A 22,762-nucleotide genomic window follows, 5' to 3' on the forward strand; every position below is an offset into this window, starting at 1 on the left:
GAGCAGCATCTGTGATGGATGGATGTTGTACAGCTGCTGAACTGGAAGAAATCCCTCAAAGAGGTGAAAGGTCAAGTCAAGTCTGATGTGATGTTGAAGCTGAGGGTCTACAGCAAGATCCAACCATCAATACTGTAATCTACAGTCATCTAGAGAGCGAAGATGTACAGCGGCCAGGTGTGGGTCAGTTCTGATAAAACCTCCGGCTCCACACAGGTTGGAGATGTGAAGCTTTTCAAAAGACTGCTGCTGAATAATCTCCTATCCTTCCTCATGTCTGCCATGATGACCAGCTTCTAACATCAGGCAGGCAGTTTGTCTCTTAAACTGCGAAAAAAAAAAAAAAAAAAAAAGAAGAAGCAAATTCAAGAGCCATTTTGTTCCCAAATCTTTGGGGATTTGAAATTAGCATCAGACTTTTTGCTTAGAAGTCCCAGCACAGATCTTCAGTTGGTACAAATGTGCTAAATGCAGCACTTTCAGCACAGAGATCAAATGGTCTTTGAGATCGGAAGAATAATGTTTTATAGGATAAGAGGGTGTGGGGGGTGTTTGATGTGTTTCTGTGTGATGTTTTGGGCGCAAAAATGGATTTCCATAAAAATGAACAATAATTAATCGGAGTCTATGTGAGGACGAGCTGTGGCGCAGCAGTTAAACGCCAGCAAACTGATGTTAAAAACACACATAGTGATTAATATCAGGTGGGCTGAAGTAACACGTCTCATCACCTGCACCAGAAGAAACCAAAGCAGTGCGTCTCACCGTCATCAGAGCTGCGCGTAATTACGCAAGGGAAGGAAACGTGGCCATAGTGGGCAAAGGAGAGAAACGTAAGGTGACTCCCTCACCTGTTAAGTGTCCACTTCTCTTTTCTTTACATTCCTCTGCTCCAAAATAAAGTCTTTTCACACAATGAATCCAGGTTGTGAACTCTGTCTTCCAGCTTCATTCGTTAAAACAAACCTTCCTCTCGACTGGTGACGTGTTTTGTTTTGTTTTGTTTTTTCCCGCCCGGAGCTGTCGGGTGTGTTTGTTTTGTTAAGTCGCTGCCGACAACATGAAAGCGTCTCCACCTTTCCCTGTGTGGTGTTCACTCCGGGGCAGCCCCGTGAGGTGTTGCAAACCAATCACTCGCTTCCGTGTATCTCTGTCGCCTGATTGGCTATCAACAAATCAATCACCTGCAATGGCAGCCAATTAGTTTACCCGTTTCGCCAGCGCACAGGTGGGTAGTTCGGTTGCACGGGAGTCCGGATATGGCAATTTACTGCACTGAAGTTCAGTGTTTAGGTTTGGGTTATTTGGAGGCAGATATAACTTTTAACTTGCTGTATTTATTTGGTAACTTAAGTTACTTGTAACTTTTAGATTACATAATTTACATACAAAAAATACTGAATATCTGATCAGATATTCGGGTAATCAGTCGACCCACAGGACACATTATCTACATACATGTAACTCATATTTACTTTTACTTGTACTGTTGATATTTAAGTATTTGTATTGCCAGAAAATGTTTTGCAAGTAGATTTAATATCAGATACTAGAAGATGTTTACTCATGAAATATTCATTCGGGTGATTCTAACAGGATATCTTTACTTTTACTCAAGTATACATTAATATGTAATATATTACATTTTGGAGTAAACTTGCCCAACATTTGTAACTGTAAGTGTAGAACACATTTAGTTCAGTAGAGTAAATGTACAAAGAAGCGTACAATGGAAGGACAAGCTCATCCATGCTGTACTTAAATACTTTACCTGAGTAAATGTACTCACTTGTGTTCCATCATCAGTGAGCATGCTAACATGTTGTGACGTAACAATTTGCATTAAACACAAATTACAGGAATGTCTTTATAGTTTTGCAGGTGATGACCCAAATCCACCGGGCAAATTACACTTCTTTCACCGACCTGATTTATTTACATGTTGTATTTTTTTTTTATAACTTTCAGCCGAGAAGAAAACCTCCTACTGAGGAGTTAATCCAGACCCACTCACAGAAGTGAGATCCACCTGGCCCTGAGCAAGTCATCTGTCCTGCAGCCTGGTCCCAGAGCCCAGCAGAGGGCACAGCTGACAGCGTCCTGAACCTCGTCCACCCTGCCAGCTGCACCCGGGTCGCGCCGTGCCAAGAGGCGAGAGGAGGGTGTCGTACAAGATGACAATGATCCCGACCGCGGAACAACTGGTTGTCAACAAGACATCCTATTATCCCCTGCTCTCATTATGTTATCCCCCGTCTTTAGTTGTATTAGTCTGTGATGCTCAAAGCTGAACAGGTGTTTTACATCTCTGATTTGTCGATGTTGAAAATTGGGCCGGGAAAAAAGACGGGATGGGGGTTTAATAACTGCCACGACGTTGGGGAGAAAAATTCACTTGAAATGTCATCGGATTGTGAGCGAAGCGAGGAGAGAAGCCGGGGAGAGGATGTTCCCTTCAATTCGGTATTTTCTTTGTTGTGCCAGTAAATCCAGGGACTTGATAAAAGAGTCCAGTGTCAGTCTTGATGTAATTGTTGCCAATTTTCTCTGTTAGAGAACAATCTGGGGAAACAGGGCCATTTGTTTCAACTATTGTCTGGGTTGCTGTCATTCTGACCTGTTAAAATCCTCACTCGTGTTTGAGCACAGTGGATTTGACACTTTAAGTCTTTCCTGTTGATTGCCTGTAATGTCTGGGATGTTAGAGCTGAACCTTATTCCCACTGTGGGGCCTGTAGATAAGAGAAGAGGATGTGAAAAAAAAAGAAAATGCCTCAGGGACTGAACTGAATAGTGACATTTACATCTTTGAGTACTAATCATGAATAATTATGACTTGTCTGAAGCTTTTTCTGTTAAAAATAGTGACAAAACAAGTCACAGAATTGTTGATATATGCAACTCTTGATCCGTCCAGTTTTGGATATGATTACAGCCCAGACATCCTGGGTTTTTTTCGGCACCATGCTCCAGCTCACGGAGTCCCAAAGCGTCACCAATTGGTCCTGGGTCTCCTCCCAGTAAGCCGTTACAAGAACACTGTTTAAGAAGGAGGAGACATCTGCTGAGCTCCTCGCTTTGTCTCACACACACACAAAAAAAATGGCAGCCGAGCAGCAGACGAATCTCATCTCACCATCACGCTGTGATCTCACTTTGATGGCCTCAGAGCTTGTAACAGGGGCGAGCGTCGACAAAAACTGAGATTGACGAGTAAATGGAGAGCTCTGCTTTCTAACTCACAGCTCCCTTCACCAGCTGGTGCGGAGCCAGCGTCGGTGCAGACGGCACCCGCAAACCTGTGCTCCATCTTTCAGCCTCCACACACCAGGACACGGTGACCATCGTAATGCGATTAACACCAAATGAGACCAATTTCACCTGCAAATACGCCGTCAAACTGGGCACTCCACAGGCCTCACTCTGGTCTTTATGTCGTGTTGATGTCTGAGAGGGTAACTCTGGTATTGTTTTTGTGTCTAAGTGACTAATGGGGGACAACACATTCAGAAAATGGTCCTAAATGAGCAGCTATTGCAGCTGGCAGCCGTGACACATCCCGGCATCCCGTCTCTCTCACACGAGTCCAGTCCAGACTGAAAAGATATCTAAAGCCATTCTTACATGCAAACACAGTTACGGGAATCATGAAGAGCTGTAGGTGCGACACTACTGCGTTCATGGTAACCAAAACAGGCATTTGTTTGCCAAATGTTTGTGGTGCCTTGTGAGCACTGTCACAACATACATCTTTGAATTAAATGAAAGGGAAATTTTTCACCACCACGGAAAGTCAAGTTTCACCTGTAGTTCGAAATATACAACATTTATTCTGACATTTCAGTTGAACAGGAGGCGTTTTTCTCCCTCCTTGTTTTACGTATGTTAACAACTGTTACTACTGACATCCAGCACATTTTACTGGCGAATATTGTGGAGAGTTTTGCTATTTTCACTTTGTTGAATCCTTCTTTCCTCACGATACTCTGGGGACAAAGCGCTATAAAACCTGATTGGGGCACAGTTGGAGGCTCTATCCAAAATTTGTGCATTTAAGCTTCTTATTCCTGTCTGTGTCGTCTTTAATACAGATGCCAAAACAGCTTCACCCTCGCTCTCCCTCCTGCATCACCTCCCATCACCTCTTCTTTCTCCTAGCCGAGCATGCAGACACCAAAATGAACAGTTTCACCTCCTCGTGAGTCTCTGCAGTGTGTGTACATTGTATATCGAAATCAAACACGATGCACGCACGGCGTCTCGTTTCTCAAATTCAGCCTCACAGCCTTGTTCTCAAATGACTTCTCATCTCGGCTGCTTGCACAGAAAGTATGAACATCGATGCCAAAATGCACAAACATGCCTCCCTCCGTCTCACACATGCCCCCGAACAGGCTCTCTGCTGAAGCCTCACCTCTTCACTTCATCTCCCCGGGGTGTCTTTTCATGCGGCGTGTTTGTGTGTTCCTGAAGAAGGGAGAGGTGCACACATGAACGTGAGATTGTGTGTCTGTCGAGATTTCTTTAACACTGAACGTGTGTTTTCCCGCCAGCATCCCCCTCCTGTCGGTACTATTTAAAGCACTTGCGCACTCTTACACAAATATTTGCTCTCGCACACTTTTTTTTTTTTCTGAGGGCGGATAAAATAATCTTATTGTTTGAGTTAATCCAGAGTAGGAAGAGCTACAGGGACAAAGCCTCACCGAACCACTTGGGAACCAGAAAACTTGAGTGACAAAAAGACGGCGGTGAAAGAAGCATTCAGATCCTTTAATGAAGTAGAAGCATTAATATTTAAAACTGTGAGAAGTCCTGCATTCAAAACCGCATCTAAGTATTAACGACAAAAAGAAGTTAAAGAAAGTAAAAGTCTTCTGTTCAGGTAAAATGTTCCCTGTCAGTGTTTATTAATATTAATTAATATTACTGCTGAAATAATGTATTGATTTAATTTGATTCATCTGGACATCTTTGTACATTTTATTGTAATTATCGTATGGCCAAAAAAAAAAAAAGATTTGTAAGTGTCAGTGACTTTGACCTCCAACCTCCTAATGAGTTCACCCTCGGGTCATAGTGGTCGAATTCGAAGGAAATCCCTCGAAACGTTCACGAGAACTGAACGAGAAAATCTGATCAGTTCATCAATGATCAAGACAGCCGAATCAGAAATGTCACCTTTTTTATTCCACACATTCTTCTTCCATCTTACCCATAATGCACCAGATCCACTGAGTGGCATCACAGGAGGCAAACACCAGCCACAACAGGCTTCATGCTAATTTTTTCACACATGTGATATAGAGTATAGAGTAAATGGTGCAAAGTCAGAACTTCTCCTTTTAATCATTTTTCCCTTCGTCACAGCCTTAATATTTATTATCTGGTAAGGTCACCAAGTAGACTAGCAAAGCTCCATACTAATGTGATATAATATCATAATAATAATTTCTTGATGTGAAAGTTCAACAGGCACTGAGCCTCTAAAGTCCCCGCGAGGAGACATTTTTTATCCTGTGTGCACAAGATAATAAGTTGGCGTGCCGCTGCCGGGGCCGCCCCTCACGTTATGAATATCTGCCCCTCACAATGAATGTGTGAGTAACAAGAATGTCCTTTTTAGTCTGAAGGTGGAATTATATTACGGCAGTATTTCAAGCGCTGTTTTCAAATGTCAGCAGCGCAGTGTGAGGCCCCGGCTGGAAATGCTACTCCCACACCTCGGGATGGAGCGTAGTAAATATCATGACCCAGTAACCCCTGAGCAACACTTGCTAGTGTGCTTAAGGTGTATTTTTCATCTAATGTGTTACTCATAAGCGCTCCATAACACCAGGGATGTGGGCTAAAGGCTTACTCTAGACGTCTCTGTTGGTTTAACAAGTGCGCGGTCGTAAAAACAGAAGCTGTCAGACTGAAACCAAAGTGATGCATCACAGAAAATGACTGTGCTGAGAGTATCAGCGACGGGGACGGAGTTACATCTGAATATATTAGTTTTGGGTAAAAAGCTGATCTGCAGGATGTAACCTTCAGTCCGTTGTTCAGCATCTTTTTGGCGTGTATATTGTTGGAAAACGTGGCACAACAAAGCCGTCTGGACAAATCTGAGGACCCGTCTCTGCATCGAGACAGCCTTCAGTCCATCCAGCGCTGCTTTTGATTGGTTCTCTTGTTTGAAATTGCGTCACCTGTCTTCAGGGTTTAGTCCTCGCTCTGAGCTCTGTCCATGGTGCTGAAACTGGAGCTGAGTGAAACTCTCCCCACCGACTTGTTTGTGAATCATCATCAGACACATAAACAGTTCGAGGAAACTTAATGGAAATGTTTTAATGAATTGCTTATCACACATAGGGTCATTAAAAAAGGTAATTGCTATACTTTATTAATTACTGGATGGGCAGAAGTAGTGAAGCTGCCTCCACATCCACATCGTCTCGTTTACAAACTGATTGTATGTAATTTCACTTCTGTAACTATTCAAACTTCGGTCGGCAAAGTGCTTCATAATTTCGCTCCCCTGTTCTCACACAGACACACTGATGGAGGCTGTGGTGCATCATGCTCCACGTCCTGTATCTGTCGCCACAGTGTGTCCATGTCGCTGCCAGTTTCTTAGCTTCTCTGTCTCTTTTGTTCGGTGTGTGTGTGTCTGTGTGTGTGTGTGTCGGCCCTCTGTTCCTACATGTTCCCCCAGTCAGATGAGGCGACGGGACGAGGACACTCTGATTGCCGGCCCGGGCTGTGAATGCATCACTGACCCCCAATTATAACTTTTACAAAGAGCTCCTCCAAATGCATGTTTGAACCTGCAGGGCACAGGTCAGCAGACAATTATACCGTGGAGAGGGGAAAAAAAAAGAAAAAAAAAAGAAAACTTTTCAGCGAGAGAGGGAAAAACTAACCTTGAAAATGACAAATGGAACTCTTTGTTCAGTGAGACGGTTTCAAGCCTTCGTGACGGCGCCGTCATTACCGAGTTTTTGTTATGGGTTTTGTTCTCGGCTGGAGATGCCCCGTCACTGGCCAAGAATCCACTCTGCATTAATTACCGATTGTGGATGCATGCTAATTAACGACTGTTGCTCCAAAAGATATAAATAGACGGTCGGTTTGATGTTAGCGTTCGGTCACAAACTCCTTGGGCGATGACCCACGATGAGCAAGGTGGTGAGTTGACGTTTCATTATGTAAGGCGGCAGATTAGAAGACGCACCACTGGGTCCCCCCTCTTATCTGAGAGCATTACGCTCCATATGAGATCAGGATGAAATGATAATGTGTATTGACAGATTCACTCCTGTCTCTTTCTATCTCTCTGTCTGCAGATACCTTATGCTCCGGCACACGTTCACAGCGGTATCATTCTGCATGAGCAAATTATCGTTTTTTCGAATCTCTTGGCTACATCCAGCGGAATAACTTCGCGAGTTGGCCCTCGGTTTGATGTTGCCGCGCAAGAGCGACTCCAAAATTGAATTCTGGCCATTTTCTACTCCATTCTTCTGCCACTGCGGGTGCTGTTATGTCAGTATTCTCCTGCTAATATAGCCTAGTGAGCAGAGGGCACCGCAGTATTAATACGGTCCTTGTCACTTCGTGGAGAGCTTTCTCAGTTTAGGTCTCTGGTCATGAGTTTGGAGCCAGAGGCATCTTTTTAATGAGGAATAGGGACACTGTGACAGGGGGCGAGCTGACCTGAAACAAGCCCGGACTCAGCCTGTACTCCGTCCCAGTGTTCTGTATGTACACACTCAATGACACATAGACACCGAAACCCACATAACAGGAATAATACACGAGCCCTGCAGAGACAGATCAAGTCAGACACAAATGACCAGCTAGGCTCGCTCTGTGTCAGAAGCAATTTGGAGTGCCTACCGCAGACTGCCGACACACAGAGAGGCTCCTGCATGTTCACTCACACGAACACGCCGAGAGCCTCCATCTGCACCCGCGCTTCACCCGCAAATCGTTTGTTGCCGGGGCGGAAAAGACCTTGAAATGGCATTTAGATGGCTGGGAAAAAAAAAAAAAAAAAAAAAAAAAAGCTTCCATAGTTGTATGATACAAGGTAACATGTAAAAAAAAACATATGAGACTATTTCTTTAAAAAAGAAAAGGTGCAACTGTTTTTTTTCTTCCCCAAAATAAACTCAATTAGAAATCATTTTAATCTTCCCCACGGAGAAATGTTCCCTTCACTCGGCACGGGAGCGTCTGCAGAATGCCGAAATGATTAGACGCTGAACCGACTAATTAATTAATCATTTAAGTCATTAATGAAGTGAAAACTCTGAAAGTTGCTTTAAATGTGGAGAAACTTGCTGTTTTTCCCTTCTTTGTTTTATATCTGGAAATCTGGAGGTTTCAGGCCGTTAGTTTGACCAAACAAGCGCCTTGAATCATCAGAAATAATTGAAAATCATTCAAAACATAACTATGTACATATATTTCAATTAGACTGTATTAAATCTCTTTGCATTAACTTATCAAAATCCAACATCTGACTACAGAGTGGCTCTTTATAAACCTCACATTTTCTTTGCTATTTGTTCTGCAGCTGGGCTGGATTTTATAAAATGGTTGAATAACGTCTGTGATCGCACAACTGAGACAGAAAGAGCTGATGTTTCCCCTGGAAACAGCCAAAATAACTGTGGAAAGTCTAGACTCAAACCGCCGTAATGACAGTGATGGAATGTAACTAATATATTTAACATCGGGGAGACTTTTGGACGCTTCTTACAACTTTGCTTCTATAGAAATCTAAGATCAATCTGTTGGCCTCAGTCTGATTGCACTGTTAATGAATCAGATATGTGACAGTGAGTTTGTCTTTAAATATGAAATGCACTGTCAGGTGTCATATCAAGATGTCCGACTTGTTCCAGGCCTTTGTGAGCCAGCCATGTTCACTTTAAACCCTACAGAATATCAAACCCACAGCTTAACAGATCAGAACTCTGCACGGTAAAATTAGCATGTCTGAATCGCAGGTTGTCCCGCTGTGTCCAGTGAATTCAGGTGCGACTGCACCTTTAAGATCTCTTGTCACAACAGATATAACTGAGGAAGCTGTGAAACTACACGACAGTGAAAACTTTCGGCTGAAAGCGGCGCTAACGATATTCAGAGATGCAGCATCTGCTGTGACAGCGGTGACAAAAAAACTCTCTTTATCCAATAATGATGAGGCTCCGTCAGACGAGGTGTCAGCTCCTCTGGACTTGAGCGACGCACTACGAGTACTCACAAGCTGGAGAGAAAGCGGTGCGTGCTCGGTCGACACGCAGCACAGGGGAGGAATTGGAAGTGGATTCTGTCTTGGCGTGGATGCGAGCGTGTGGGCGGTGCAGAGCTGCTGCTGCTGCTGCTGAAGCCAGGCAGGGCAGAGCACGCCAGGCCACCTTACTGCCACTGAGGGCGTGCGAGGAGTTTGTTTCCAAATCCAAAAAAAAAAAAAAAAACCACACTCAAAAGTTATACTGGAGTACTTTTAATTACCTGCTAGAAAAACAAGACTTATCAAAGTTGCACTTCACTGACAAAAAAGTTGAGAAGTTATGTTTTGAAATCTACACAGCTAATTTACGCGGCGCTCAGGTTCCATTGGCGCACATGTGATTTTCCAACTCATTTCGGCCAACTTCACATGCCAACGTATGCACATATTTTTCCACCTAATTGTGGAGAACATCAAGTCTCTCCTCACAGCGGAATTATCATATATGAGTCTGTTGTAAATGTGCGGATTCACGGACTTCGTATATCAAGCCAGTTAAATTAGCCATCATGCTCAAAATACGCTTTATAAGATTTAATTTGAGTTCATCACCAAAAAAGACTCTCTCTCTACCCTCTTCCGGCTCACGAGTGTTTTCGAGCTCGGTGTTGATCAGGATCCGGTTTGAGTCATCGACCCACTTGACGCTTAAAGTTATTTTGTCCACATCAGAAACACTTTTTAATCAAGCAATTACCACCTGGTCCTCTGAGAGCACGCTGCGAGTGTTTCTCTTTTGTACATTTGTACTTTTACTTAAACACGCGACACAACAACTTGTGTGCTGATTAGACGTCTGTTTGGGTTAAGGTCATTCAACTCCAGGAACTCAGAGTGGTTGTGCTCATTATGAGCGCAGGAGTCCTCGGGCTCCACACACAGCTTGACATGAGTCACTAGAATAAAGTGGCAGATCACATGCTGCTCCACACCCAGAGGAAACAACTAGAGGTGTGCACGGAATCAGAAACATATCCAACATGATTCAACAGGTGGTCAAAACGTCCAGTTTTCCCTGAATGTATGAAAACAATAATCAGTAAGTCATCATGTTGCAAATCACAAGTACGTCTGAGTCTTCACCGTGAAGTCTTAAGTCAACGACAGCGGGGTTCAGGTGATTCAGTGACTTTGTAAATAGTTTGTCTCGGGTTAGAAATAAGAGAATTGTCTCAACTCACAAAGGAGCGCTCCTTTCTTTAGTCTTATCATGCCATGGAAGAATCCCTTTGCCTTCTGTAGACCAACAGGAACGCAGAGGACTAAACTGCAAACTGCGATTTCTTTCTTTATTAGGCTTTTGCAAGACGGTCAGTTGAATCTCCCTCCTCGCACCTGTCGTGATTGACGGCAAGTGATAGTTGGTCAAAGAGCAACATGCAGTCTGTCATTTTATAGGTTTTATATCTCGCCCTTGCGTCTGCACCTCGGCGGGGATGATAGGAAACCTCTCGCCAAACCATTCTCTGTATCCAGCCCAGATTGGGAGCAATTGGACAAATAGTAAGAGAGAAAACACCTGTTATTTGTTGGTGGAGGGTCTGAGGCTGTGATAAGACAACCAGTTTTGGACCGGATTCGAGCAGGAAGCACGAGGTCTGATGTGAAGTCTTTGTGATGCAGATCTGCTCCTCTCACGGACGGAGCTCAGAAGGACGAAGCACACGGAATCTGACTCTTTTTTAAATCTGCAAATCAAATCTGACCCAAAGCTCTGAGCAGTGAAAAGCCTCATCGAATCACATTTTCCTGGTGTTTAAACAGCAAAGATAGCCTTCTGCGAGCCACAAAGAGATAAAAGTTTGATTATCTTTTTCCTCTGTGGATGCAGCTTTAGTTTATGTATGCAGATGCCTCGTGGAACCAATTCAAGAGCTTGGAATTATGAGGTCCCATCTGCACGTGGAGCAGTTTCACCATCATCAAGAGGAGGAAAAAAAAAAAAAAAGTTTGCATGTGCATGTTTTAATCATAACTGGATATTTTCAATCTGGGCCCCTTTTTTATTTTTTGCAAATATTCTGCCAACAGACACAGAAGGCCATAAACTCATCCCAAACATGAAATATAATCGAGCTTTTCTAATCATTATAAAAGCAAAAACTTAAATCAGACCAGACCTGGAAATAATGAAAATTACAAAATCCTATTTTCGAGCCTTGGTTCTAAAGCCACTTGTACTGACTGGCCAATTTCCACTCAAATGTCAGCTGGAGCCGTCTAATAACAAAGAACCTGTGGGAATCACAGACTGAATCAAACACCGGTTGTGAGATGAAAAAAGAAAATTGAACCCCGGTCACCTTCTCCTACACCGCCTCCTCTGTACTGTATGTCAGCAGAGAGAGGGGGCTGGAAGCAATTATCAATTCCCAGAGATCCAAGCTGTGATTGTGTTAATCTGATTCAACAAGGTCGGTTATTTTGGGTCTTGTGGCGGGTGTGGCTGGGACGCTTTTTATTCCTGTGGCTTCCCAGCATGCTCTGATGGCACATCTGTCCTCTATTCTTGTTTTGGCAAACTTCTGTACAAAGACAAAGACAGATATTAAGCAAGTAAAGCAGCGTTAATATCTGTATTTTTTCGATGCAGATCAGTCACCGCTTTAATATTTGTAAATGTGAAGCTACTGGATGTATTTCAGCCATGTTTGTGGTGACAAAGCATGATCCTCTCCCTAAACTTAACCAGACCATGAGTGCAGCATGTTCACAACATAGAAATGTTTCAATTAAAGAGGCATAAAAGTCTCAGTATATCTGTGGTTTGCAAAAATGTACATTTCCAGCCTTTATTTTGGTAATTGGGTTGTTCATCTACAAAATATCTGCATGTCTGTATTTGGATTAAAACAAGACAAAAATCAAAATAGCTCTCATGGTCCATGATTTTCTCATCTCCAGTGTCAACAGATATCACTGATAGATTCATAGACTGTATAAAACTAGTAATTGTGTTCCATGGCATCAAGCATTATTATGAATCCCACAACCATGTCGCCAGAATTTTATGTTCCTGCAAAACCACAGATAAGTTAAAGCTGAATGTTTGTCTGTTCAGGTTGAATTTTCAATTTCTGCCTCGTCACAACACCGTGCTGATGTTCTGGTTAGGTTTAGATACGAAACCCACTCGGTTAGGGTTTAGGAAAAGGTCATGGTTTGACTTAAAAGACGTGTTTTTGATGCCAAGATCAAAATCGAAAAATAGACATTGGACAGAAACATCCACTGCTGTTACTCGAACTGCAGTCCAGTGTTCGGCCACCCGTGGTCATCTGGTCACCCTGTTCCTGGATATCACCAGTTGGTTAAAATTCAACACGTATCATTTTGTTTATATCTGACTAAAATGTCTGTATTCAGTTACATCCTGTATACATTCATCATAAAAATACAGAGGAGGTCTTTTGGAGCTGCTTCCCGCCAACCATCGAGGCCCGAGTGAACCGCTGGGTGAGAGTTTGGTTTTGTTTCATGAAAAGGAAAATAAGACTTCACTTTATCGGACCGCTCGCTGTGACAAATGATCCTCATTTATTGCAGGAAATGTATAAAGAACAGTGGGTCTTCATAAGAGTTTGAGGCTGGCAAAAACATTTTCTGTGATAATGGAGGCGCCGGCACATAATGCTTTCTCTCTCTCTCTCTCTGCTAAAGATATTACAACCTTTGCACTTTTAGCTCCAAAGGAAAATAACTAGTTTAATGCACTCAATTTAGAAGAGTTAGTAGGGAAGTCTGATAAAATGCTCCCAAAAGACTTTACAGAAATAAGCTCTTAAATGCGTGCCATGCTTGTTTATTTATTCTTCCCCCCTAGCCCCGGAAAAAAAAAGGATGTTGTCTGCTGCTGACCTGGATAAAGCTGAAAGTTAATATTTTTACTATGAGGCCTTGCCATGGGCCTACTCAAAGGAGTCCCATGGGCTGAGAATAAGGGTTATATAATTCAGGGATATGTAACTTTGATGTAAGCGGGCAGAAGAAAACTTTGTGGTCAGATAGTGCACAGTAGGATGACTTGAGTGTGCGTGTGCCCTGAAGGTGACACATGCATTCAGCTCAAACAGTGTCATGTATGATGTAATGTGGCTGTAATAAGGGTGAGCTGCACCACGGTGGCACTCTGGAAGGTAGCGGGGTTTATAATTACAAGTCAGGCGCTGAAATATTGACGAGGTCGGGGAATCACAGGGCGGTTTGTGTCGTGGCGTCTCTGTCGTGGACGCTGCCATTCCAGATGATTGGGCATGTGAACGCCTGGGACTCTCTGTCAGCCGGGATCTGTTTTCCTGTAACTGTCAGTGCAATTTGTAACAAAGCGAGGCAATATATTAAATCAACTTTGTGCTTTTATACGTGGGGTAAAAAGAGAGCGGGATGTTCAGGGACACCTGAGGTAACGCTCAGTGTTAAGTGATGTGCAGTTAGTGTTAGAGTGTATTTTCACCCGTTTCCCTTTATTGTCTAAATTCATTTTGTGAATTTAAATTGTTTAAATGAATTGGATTGTATCATTTAGTAAGTAAAACAGTTACACGAATACAACAGCCCATCACAAGAAGTAGTCATTGGTTTTTGTTGCCACTTGAGAGCAGCAGCGCACACAAACACAACATTAACACATTCTCTCCTTTTCCGACACTGAGTGCTAACAAAAGCCACGTTTTTTTCTTCAGTGTGAGTGAGACATGAGGTAGTTGGATGTGGTTGGCGATGACAATGGTGTGCTGCACTCACACGATAAAGCCACTGAGTCCTGCTGTTCAGCATCTCACTATGTAGCATTAAGCACACAGCCCCTGAGCTGAGTACAGAGCAGCAACACACTTATATGGAAGCTAACATTAGCACAAAGCACACAGCCCCTAACCCAAAGACTGGCGCATCAACAAACAACTTCAGCAGCTAATGTTTGCACAAAGCACACAGTCCCTGATCCAAAAAATACAGCAGCAATAGACTAATTTACTCACTAACTTAGCACAATGCACATAGCCCCTGAGCCAAGCTAACCTAGCTAGCACAAAGCACACAGCTACAGCTGTAAGGAGTAACTGCTGTGCCCGGTAGCCTGTCCAGGTTCAGGCACGTCTTTGTGACAGCTATTTTGCTTGTGTTTATATGATTGTGGCAATTAACAGAGTTGTTAAAAGCTGAGAAAACTTGTTGAAGGTTGCAAAATTGCGGCAAACACATCGACCGTGCTGGCCAGTGAGAGCTACAGAGCAGCCAGTGTCGCCGTCACATGATTTATAGTGGCGTCTCTGGAGGGAGGTTTTTGATTAGTTACTTTGATTTAGCTTCTTCATGGTGGCTTTAGTTTCATATGGCTAACATGTGAGCTGATGTTTGCCTTCCTGTTAGCTCTGTTTAAGTCTCTACTAGCTCTTGATTGAAATATACAGCTCTTTAGCTGCTAAGCGCTCCGCTCAGCTGAAAACAGCTGCTTACTGCGGCAGGAAATGAATGAAAACACCAAGATTGAAGCGAAATCCGCAGAGCAGAGGCGAGCTGCTCGTCACTTTGAGCGACAACTTTCCACATCACAAGACAGACAACTGTTGGCATTGGCATATTGATTATTGCGGCTTTAAAACTCTTTTTAAAGGGAGTGATTTGTTCAGGAATGAAGCATTAAGGCAACAATGAATTCAAGCCAGACAACAAAAACAGACCAGACAGTCCCAGACAAAGAAGACAAACAAGGTCATGTCAGACTTTAGAGTATGTTTGGTGCACACAAGAATAAAACTACTTATAAAAACAAAACAAAAACAAGAAACTCACTGAATAAGAATACTGCTACCAGCACTCCGTCTGTATCAACATCGCACTGAGGCATTTCAGTACTAATAGCAGTGATTAAACAAAATATCCTGCACTCTCGCACCTTTAGTCATTTCAAAAGTGCGCCTGACGCCAACATGTAATTTTAAAGGTTTCAGTGAACGTATACATCGTTACATTCTCAATGGCTGTTAATTGCATGATAAGAAATGTTAATGAAAACAGCAGTATGTGTATTTTTGCCTGGTGTCAACAGCTTTTGAGAAGGGAATGAGATTCAACCCCCGACATGATCAGAGTTTCCATCGAGCTGTCATAAGCAGCCTTGACAATACAGCTCCGAGCACAGAGAGATCGTCTAACGAGAGAAAAAGGAATCAAAAATAGGAGCGACGGATGCCTTTTTTCACGGCCAAGAACAAATACAAGCAGGAGAGTAGTGAGCAGATCCATTTTCAGCCTGCTTGACTTTGCTGATGATTTTCAAATACCTGAGCACTGACAGTTCGGAAACTTTAATCTTTTTTGTCTTTCGGCAAATTCAGTAAAAGAAATTGAAGCGAGTCCCCCTGAATTTGTATGAGCACTCAGTAAACTGTATGCAGGAAATGTGATCAGTTTCAGCCCTGTGTTTTGTTTTTTTGTGTCTTTTTTAAGGAAAGCTCAAAATAAATGTGAAGCAGGGAGATTCCATTGACCATAGCCTGCAGCCAAACAGGCTTTTACAGCGAGCGGGAAGTCTACTGGCTTCACTTTCTGTCCCTGAAATAGCCGGAATAAAATTACCCCATTTAGAATGCATGGATGTTCAATATCAACAATCATTCTGCTGTTTAAAATCCTTTTTCCTTTATGGGCTCGTAAATACCGATCTTGTCACCCCACCCCCCGTATTCTGTCCGTGACACAAAACAATATCGACCAAGAGCTATCGACCCCGACTGGTCCCAAATCTGAGCAGGAGACAGACTTGTGCTCCTGCCAAAGCAATTAAAACCCCAGCGAGACCTTCGATGGTTTGTCTTTGCAGGGAGGGGTATCAATATAAACAGCAGAAAAAGAAAAAGTTCATTAAGAAAACACAGTGAGAGTAAAGCACCTAAATCACACAGTGACATGCTTTCTTAAGAACTCGCTATCTTTGCTTTGAGAACACGCCAACCTCCTGCTGTCGGGGACTTCAGTTTTTAAAGCTTGCACTGAGGCGCTGCACTGCACATTTCATATCAGACAATCCCCAGCATACGTCTGCCGTCCTCTGAGATACAGGATCTTGATTGCTGTTTCAACTTTGGACCGATTACAGTACAACTGAGCCGATGTAATAACACACAGAACTCCTGTCTGAGCGTCTCAGTCACCTGACAACTCCAACAGACCTACAGCGGCCGTGATCAGGGTGCTGCGGAGCGAGATCTCATGGCTGTATTGATCCGCGATGTCCCTGCGAGAGGGGCTCATGGGAGCCTGGGGCTCATTAATCAAGCCGACACTCAGAGTGACACACGGCGCTGAGGCAGCAGCACTAGGACATCGCTATGAACACCTTTTCTTCTTCTGTCCCCCGCTCGTCATTCTCCCAGGCTGCCTGCGAGTCACATGAAATGACGAGCCTGTAAGTGGGTGATGTCAGCACATAATGCAATGCTCCGACACCCTGCTCATTCTTTGGTTTCAGCACTGCTCAGTCCCCAAAGTCCCTCTAGCCTTTTCATTTTCTTCACAGGCATTTCACAAAACCTTGACATACAGAGTTTTAAGCCTTGCCCAGCACCACGAGCTGCAAAAACAGCGGGAAAAAAGGCAAGTGCACAGGCTCGTGTATCAATTTCCTTAAGAGCAATTCACGGTTTTGAATAATTGTAGGGAAAGCTGCTGTCAAACTAGAGCGAGGCAGTCGAGGAAAAGTGGACATCTTACATTTTTGGTCTTCATGCTGCAGTGCTCAGTTCCCCTGCAGAATCACTGAATGCTACAGAACAGCCAGCCTGCACACTTCCACGATGTGACTGTTGGAATGTGTCACACTGGCTACATGCTACATGACGTCATACACGTCATGGCGTCCAGGATTTTGGTGCCCACTAAGCTGTCAGATGCCCACACAGAGGGATGTGTCACGAGCCTCAAATATTCAGTACATGCAACTGTAGTTTTGATTGAAAAATATACATTTTCCCTTGTTTTCACTGGCCCTGGGAAATAACCGCTGAATAAATTTCAGGTCTTGGTAAACCATGTTTAGCACACAAGGTCAGCATAAGCTTCACTTCATACAAACAGCATGTCTCCATCAGGAAGGCGAGTCTGAAGGCGTTAACAGACTTTATGTCCCCACGGCACGAGTGACATACAACCACATAGGAGAGCTGCTGTGGGCCGACGTCACCGCGCTCCACACACACACACACACACACACACACACACACACACTCGCCCTCCATTTGTGATGCACTTTTGTCTTTTTTTTTTCCCTTGTCATTTGTTTCTTCCGCTGCAATTCACTTTGGGACAAACTTGGTTGTTAAAAGCACTTTATGAATAAAGCTGACTTCACTTGACTCGGCGAGGAAGTCAACAAAATGCAAGAAAACATGGTCTGTTGTCACCGCTGAAGGCAGCTGCAGAGGGAGGTCTGGGAAATAAGCCTTGCACTAAGAGGAAGAGGAAGCAACGAAACAATGTCAAGTGCAGCGCTGGTAAAAAATAAATAAATAAAATAAAATAAATCCCTGCTGCATTCAGGGTCAGCGTGGCGAGAGGAGATATATGCGCACATTTTCAGGGCTAAAGAGTTTGCCACATGTGGTAAACTTTAATGCGCACTCTGATGAATACACGATGCGTGTTTGTGGCCTTCCAGTGGCTCAGCGATAGCCGATGAAGGAGCGAAAGCGTAAATAAGGAATCGTTATGTGAAACAGATAGACGTTAACCGCATGGGTCTTTATTGAGAGCGGGCCAACAAACTGTTGAACCGTACCAAGATAATTAGTGATGGGAAATTCACGGGAAAAGAAGTCACGGAGTTTCATGCTGTGCTAATTATGTTTATCTTGCTGGTATAATTACTTTTAATACCTCTTGCTTTAAAAAAAACAAAAAACAAAAAAAAACAAAACACATGCATATTCAGTTCTCCCAGTAGAAAAGCTTTTCTTAACGCGGCACCACAGTGCAGCGTCTCCGTTCATCATCTCATGGGACAAACGTCATTATGGAGAAACGCCGCCCTGCTTGTTTATTTCTACCCATCTGCAGCACAATCCGGTCCTGCAATGCAGAGATCATGCAGAGCCACGACAACGCAACGACTAAAATAGGCTGTTTTGTGCTTATTGATGCCTTGTCATGTTTCATTCCCTCGACCCGTCTGTTTACAATATGACAATGAGGAGATTGTGTTCAGCCACGGGATCCGGGACATCGCGTTCCACCGAGTCACAATCCGCCAGAATCAGACGAAAAAGAAAAAGAGGGAGCCTAAATCTTACCCTCCAGAAATCTACAGATTTCATGCATCAGAAGACACAGCAGAGGTTTTTTTTCTGATTCAGGCTGGAGCAGAATTGTTACTAACCTGGGAGGATAAACATCACAGACTCACTGCTGCTCAAATGAACACACGGTAGGTAGGTATTCACAGATAACTGGTAGTTAGTCTTAATAAAGTTATGTTTCGACCACCAGGGAAGTATTGAGTAAAAGTTTTAATGATTAAAACTGACCGAAACAAACAACAAATCCCTCCTACTGGTGAGTGTTCTAGATATATCTTAATGTTTGCCAAAATGACGATATTAGTCACCTAATTTTGGCCAATTACAAACACCAACACACATCTCTGCTAATTGCCAAGAACATCAAGTCTCCCTGTACTGGAATTAACATATTAGTATGCCTGCAATTATTATAATGGCCCGATGGAAGATGGAGACATACGATTCACGTTCACCGCTCCAAATGAGAAAACTACAGCTGCACGATATGGATTAGTTTCAGCAGATATGATAACCGATAATTACCTGCTTCTCACGGCTGAAACCGATAAGATAACTGATTATTGTATTGTAAATGTACTGAATGAACCAGAGTCTAGACTGTGTGGCTCCACCCAGGTGAAGCACTTTGTATTTCACTTTGAAGCCTTTTTATTTATATACAATACTGATGATATCGTCGAAGAATTATGAGAATGATCTCTGGCTGGTTGCACTGGCTGACATGAACGCACACACACACACACACACACACACACACACACACACACACACACACACACACACACACACACACACAGTGGTGTATTGTGATCCAGCTCCAGATGTGTATCATTCCACAGCTGAAAATAGTCCCCAACAAATGTACCACTTTCTCCCATTTGAATAATGTTCAGGAAAAAAACAACAGTGAATCATTGTTTTGGTAAATTATTGAGCTCGAAATGAAGATTTACACATTCATTAATGTAGGTGACACAAGAGTTTTTGAACAAATAATAATAATCCTCTGATATTGCAAACGTAAAGAATCTTTTCGTGGCATCATAAAACACGAATAACTGGTCCCAGAGCAAAATTCTTTGTTAGTTTCTCTCCTTTTTGCTCTAAACAAGAGATTTCCCCACACGGTGCTTGGTGGAGGTGAGATGTTTTGCTGCCAAATCTTTTGAAATAACGCTTTTTTTCTTTCTTTTTTTTTTTTTTTTTACAAAATCGTTTAAACCCAGGGGTCTACTTATCAACTCCTGTTCGGCAGAAACAAAATAAATAAGGGTGCTTCTTTGCCAACAGAACAGTGGCTTCTCCAACAGCTGCCAAAGAAAAAAATACAGGAAAGATTAAAGGGATGCCGCCGTGCCCAGCGGGAAGAGAAACTGTCTTAACTGTCCAAAAAGAAAACTATTACATAAGTGTTTGTATATTCATCAAAATCTCAAGTTATATAAAGAAATAGCATAGTTTGTTGGTTTAACTTTTGCTCTGTTGAAGAGACACATAAAGTACTCCATCATGTTCTCTTAATGTGCTGGAGGTCAAACTTTGCAGCTTTAAATATCAAATAAACAGAAATAAAAGAAACAAATGCTCTTATTTTGCTGTTTTTAATATAAGCTCATACTTGAGCTCGCTGAGGACATTTAACATTCATCTCAGGTTAGGCTATACGCCTGACAAACAGTAAGGGATGAGGAGTTTTGCCCAAGGAAATCTTTGACCTTTCAGCAGGATGACAGTCTCTCTGATCTACTGGCCGTCATTTAAATTCACCATTTTAGACAAGTTCATCCCGGTGGTTTTTTAATTTTTTGAAGAGACAGCACTTTGTTTTTTAAGGAGTTGCACGCAAGCAAAAAAAAAAAAGTTTACTTTCCCAACAGGAACTCCTCGAGAAGCCTTTTCCCACGAGCCCCTAAACAAGCACGGGGGGGTTTCCCACGTCAAGTTTGGCAAAGTCTTGATGAATAATGCAAATTCAGAAAGCCTCTGCGTCACACTTCTTTTCTCAGAATACTAATCGTTCTGACAGCGAGATATAAGATCCCCGTGCGCCTCATGTGAACTCTTATCTTAACCCTAGCTCGCCATATGGCTGCGAACACGAAACTCGCTGTTTATGCGAATTTCACATCACCCGTAGCGATCCGAAAAAAATGCCACTCCGAGGGGCACGCGACGGCAGCCTGCCAAGACGCCCGGGGTCCCTGATGCCTTCCATTACGTTTCGGGACAAACCCCTTATCAGTCCAGCACAAACACTTCTGTAGAGTAAACATGTTTACAGAGTTATGATCTCTGATGAAATATGCCTCTTCTGATTCCCCACTGCTGGTAAACATGTTTTCTCACCTAAGACACTGTAAACACCGTGCACGGAAAACGCGTCCATTTTTTCGGTTGAGCTGAAAATTTGAAACGACACCGACCCACCGTCGCCCGATACTTGGCCGTCAGCGTGGCCACAATATTATATCAACAGATGTCAGATTGTGTCGACATCATAGTTAGGGGAGGAGAAAAGCACACTCCGCTCTCTTCGAAACTGGGAGTGCCACACTTGACCTTGTCCATTCCAATTACAGCAGCCCTGCAGCCACCATCATGCACTGTGTCTATTGTCATCGGCTTGATAAGACCATAATGTGCACAGCGTAAAACCCGCAGCTACACTGCAGGGAGTGCAGGACTATGGGAAACATGCAGTCACACACACACACATACTGCTGCATCTGACGTGAACAGCAGCAGCATCTCAAGTCACTATAGGAGAGAGTACACTTGGCACTTTAGGCCCGGAGGGGTTTTGAATTCAGTGGATTATGTTTGATTGATTGACTTAGTGAAGGCTATCCATGAATGTAAATAGAAGGAAAACATCTGCCTGTACTGTGTGCAGTTATTTTTCAACTGAAAAATTAGATTAAACCTTCTTTTTTTTTTTGCTGTTCACCGATGGGTAAAAAATAATTCTATGTTTCTGTTATCGTCATAATCAGCGGTGGGTTCAGTCGTCTCAGTAATTTCAGATCATACAGCTCTCAGCCTCGAGCCTTGTAGCTCAAAAATCATTAACAAGATGTCACAAATATAAAGCTTTATTTCTATAAATGTCTCAGCGATGTCCTCAAACAGCCCAGCATGCAGTGTGTTCGCTGGGAACTATTTTCAGCTGCGGATTAACACACATTCGGTGCTGTTGAGAGTGTGTTTCACTGCAGCAGGGAGGCGACAGCGTCACGTTTTACCTCACTAAGGCACAGAAAGTACAAGCGCATATGAAGGTACAGTAGCAAATGTAGTCGGCTCACGGTTGGAGGGTTTGGACGGATCACACACGGGACTTTCACGGAGAATTCAACACTGCACTTCCTGTGGTCCTCATCAACGAACGTGCAAAGTGTGAAGTAGATCAGACGAATGATTCTTGAGATTTGCCGACCACAGTCGGACAGAAAGACGGAGATTGCTTGTGTTATCTTTTCCCAAACCTAACCAGCATTCATTAGTTGAAATGTTCTTACTGGAAGTTGCATATTATTTACTTCTAAATTAACCGCAGAATGAGAAGATGAACGTCTGGGCGAGGCAGAGCATGACACCGTCAGAGTGGAGCAGTGGATCTCTTACTCGTTTTGACGTTATACTGGGTTTGAGACATTGAGTCAACTTGTCTTGAAGCTCAAACTGATCTGCATCTCGTTCCACGTGCGTTTATAAATGTTAGATGCGGAACGTTTGCTGTCAGCTCTCTGCCGTCTCCTAATCGCCCCTCAAAATACAACAAAACATAAGAGGACTTCCAAACACTTCTGCAGAATTTCTCACAGAAAACTTTAAGGGAAAACGAAAATTGGAGGCTGGAGAAAATCTTTCTGTGGCCCGTCACACTATCTATCTCACTATCACGGCAATCACGAGCCGAAGCGGGCCAGAGGAAATGGCAGTAATGACGGCCAAAGCCTCAAGCTGAGCCAGACTGCAGAGAGTCTGGGCTAATAGCCTTTTTTATGGTCTAAGGTGTTCGGCTCCCATGGGGACATTTTATCAGAGAACCCATAGTTCTCAGCAAGACCTCTGCACAATCTGATTAGGAGCAGGCAAACACCAGGGACACCTAATGAACATCCACACGTTAATCTCTAATCCTGCGCTGCTCGATCTTTCATGTGTTTAATCACAT

At 43.2% G+C, this 22,762-nt stretch overlaps 1 protein-coding gene across 5 annotated transcripts in view; it reads right to left on the reverse strand.

The window, feature by feature from the left end:
- gfra4a (GDNF family receptor alpha 4a) overlaps positions 1 to 22,762 on the reverse strand; it is a 134,006-nt gene that overhangs the window by 41,893 nt on the left and 69,351 nt on the right. The window contains exons 1-2 of one of the 5 annotated variants that reach the window (XM_037071383.1): positions 852 to 1,069; positions 1 to 327 (exon numbers count right to left, since the gene is read on the reverse strand). The exons of 1 other annotated variant lie outside the window; for it this stretch is intronic. The gene's annotated coding sequence lies outside the window, so the exon portion shown is untranslated. Of the gene's footprint in view, positions 328 to 731; positions 749 to 851; positions 1,070 to 22,762 lie in introns of those variants that run through there. 3 more of the 5 variants (XM_037071385.1, XM_037071384.1, XM_037071386.1) reach the window with 3 other exon arrangements.

The sequence above is a fragment of the Acanthopagrus latus genome, chromosome 16 (genome assembly GCF_904848185.1).
Source record: "Acanthopagrus latus isolate v.2019 chromosome 16, fAcaLat1.1, whole genome shotgun sequence".
NCBI lineage: Eukaryota > Metazoa > Chordata > Actinopteri > Spariformes > Sparidae > Acanthopagrus > Acanthopagrus latus.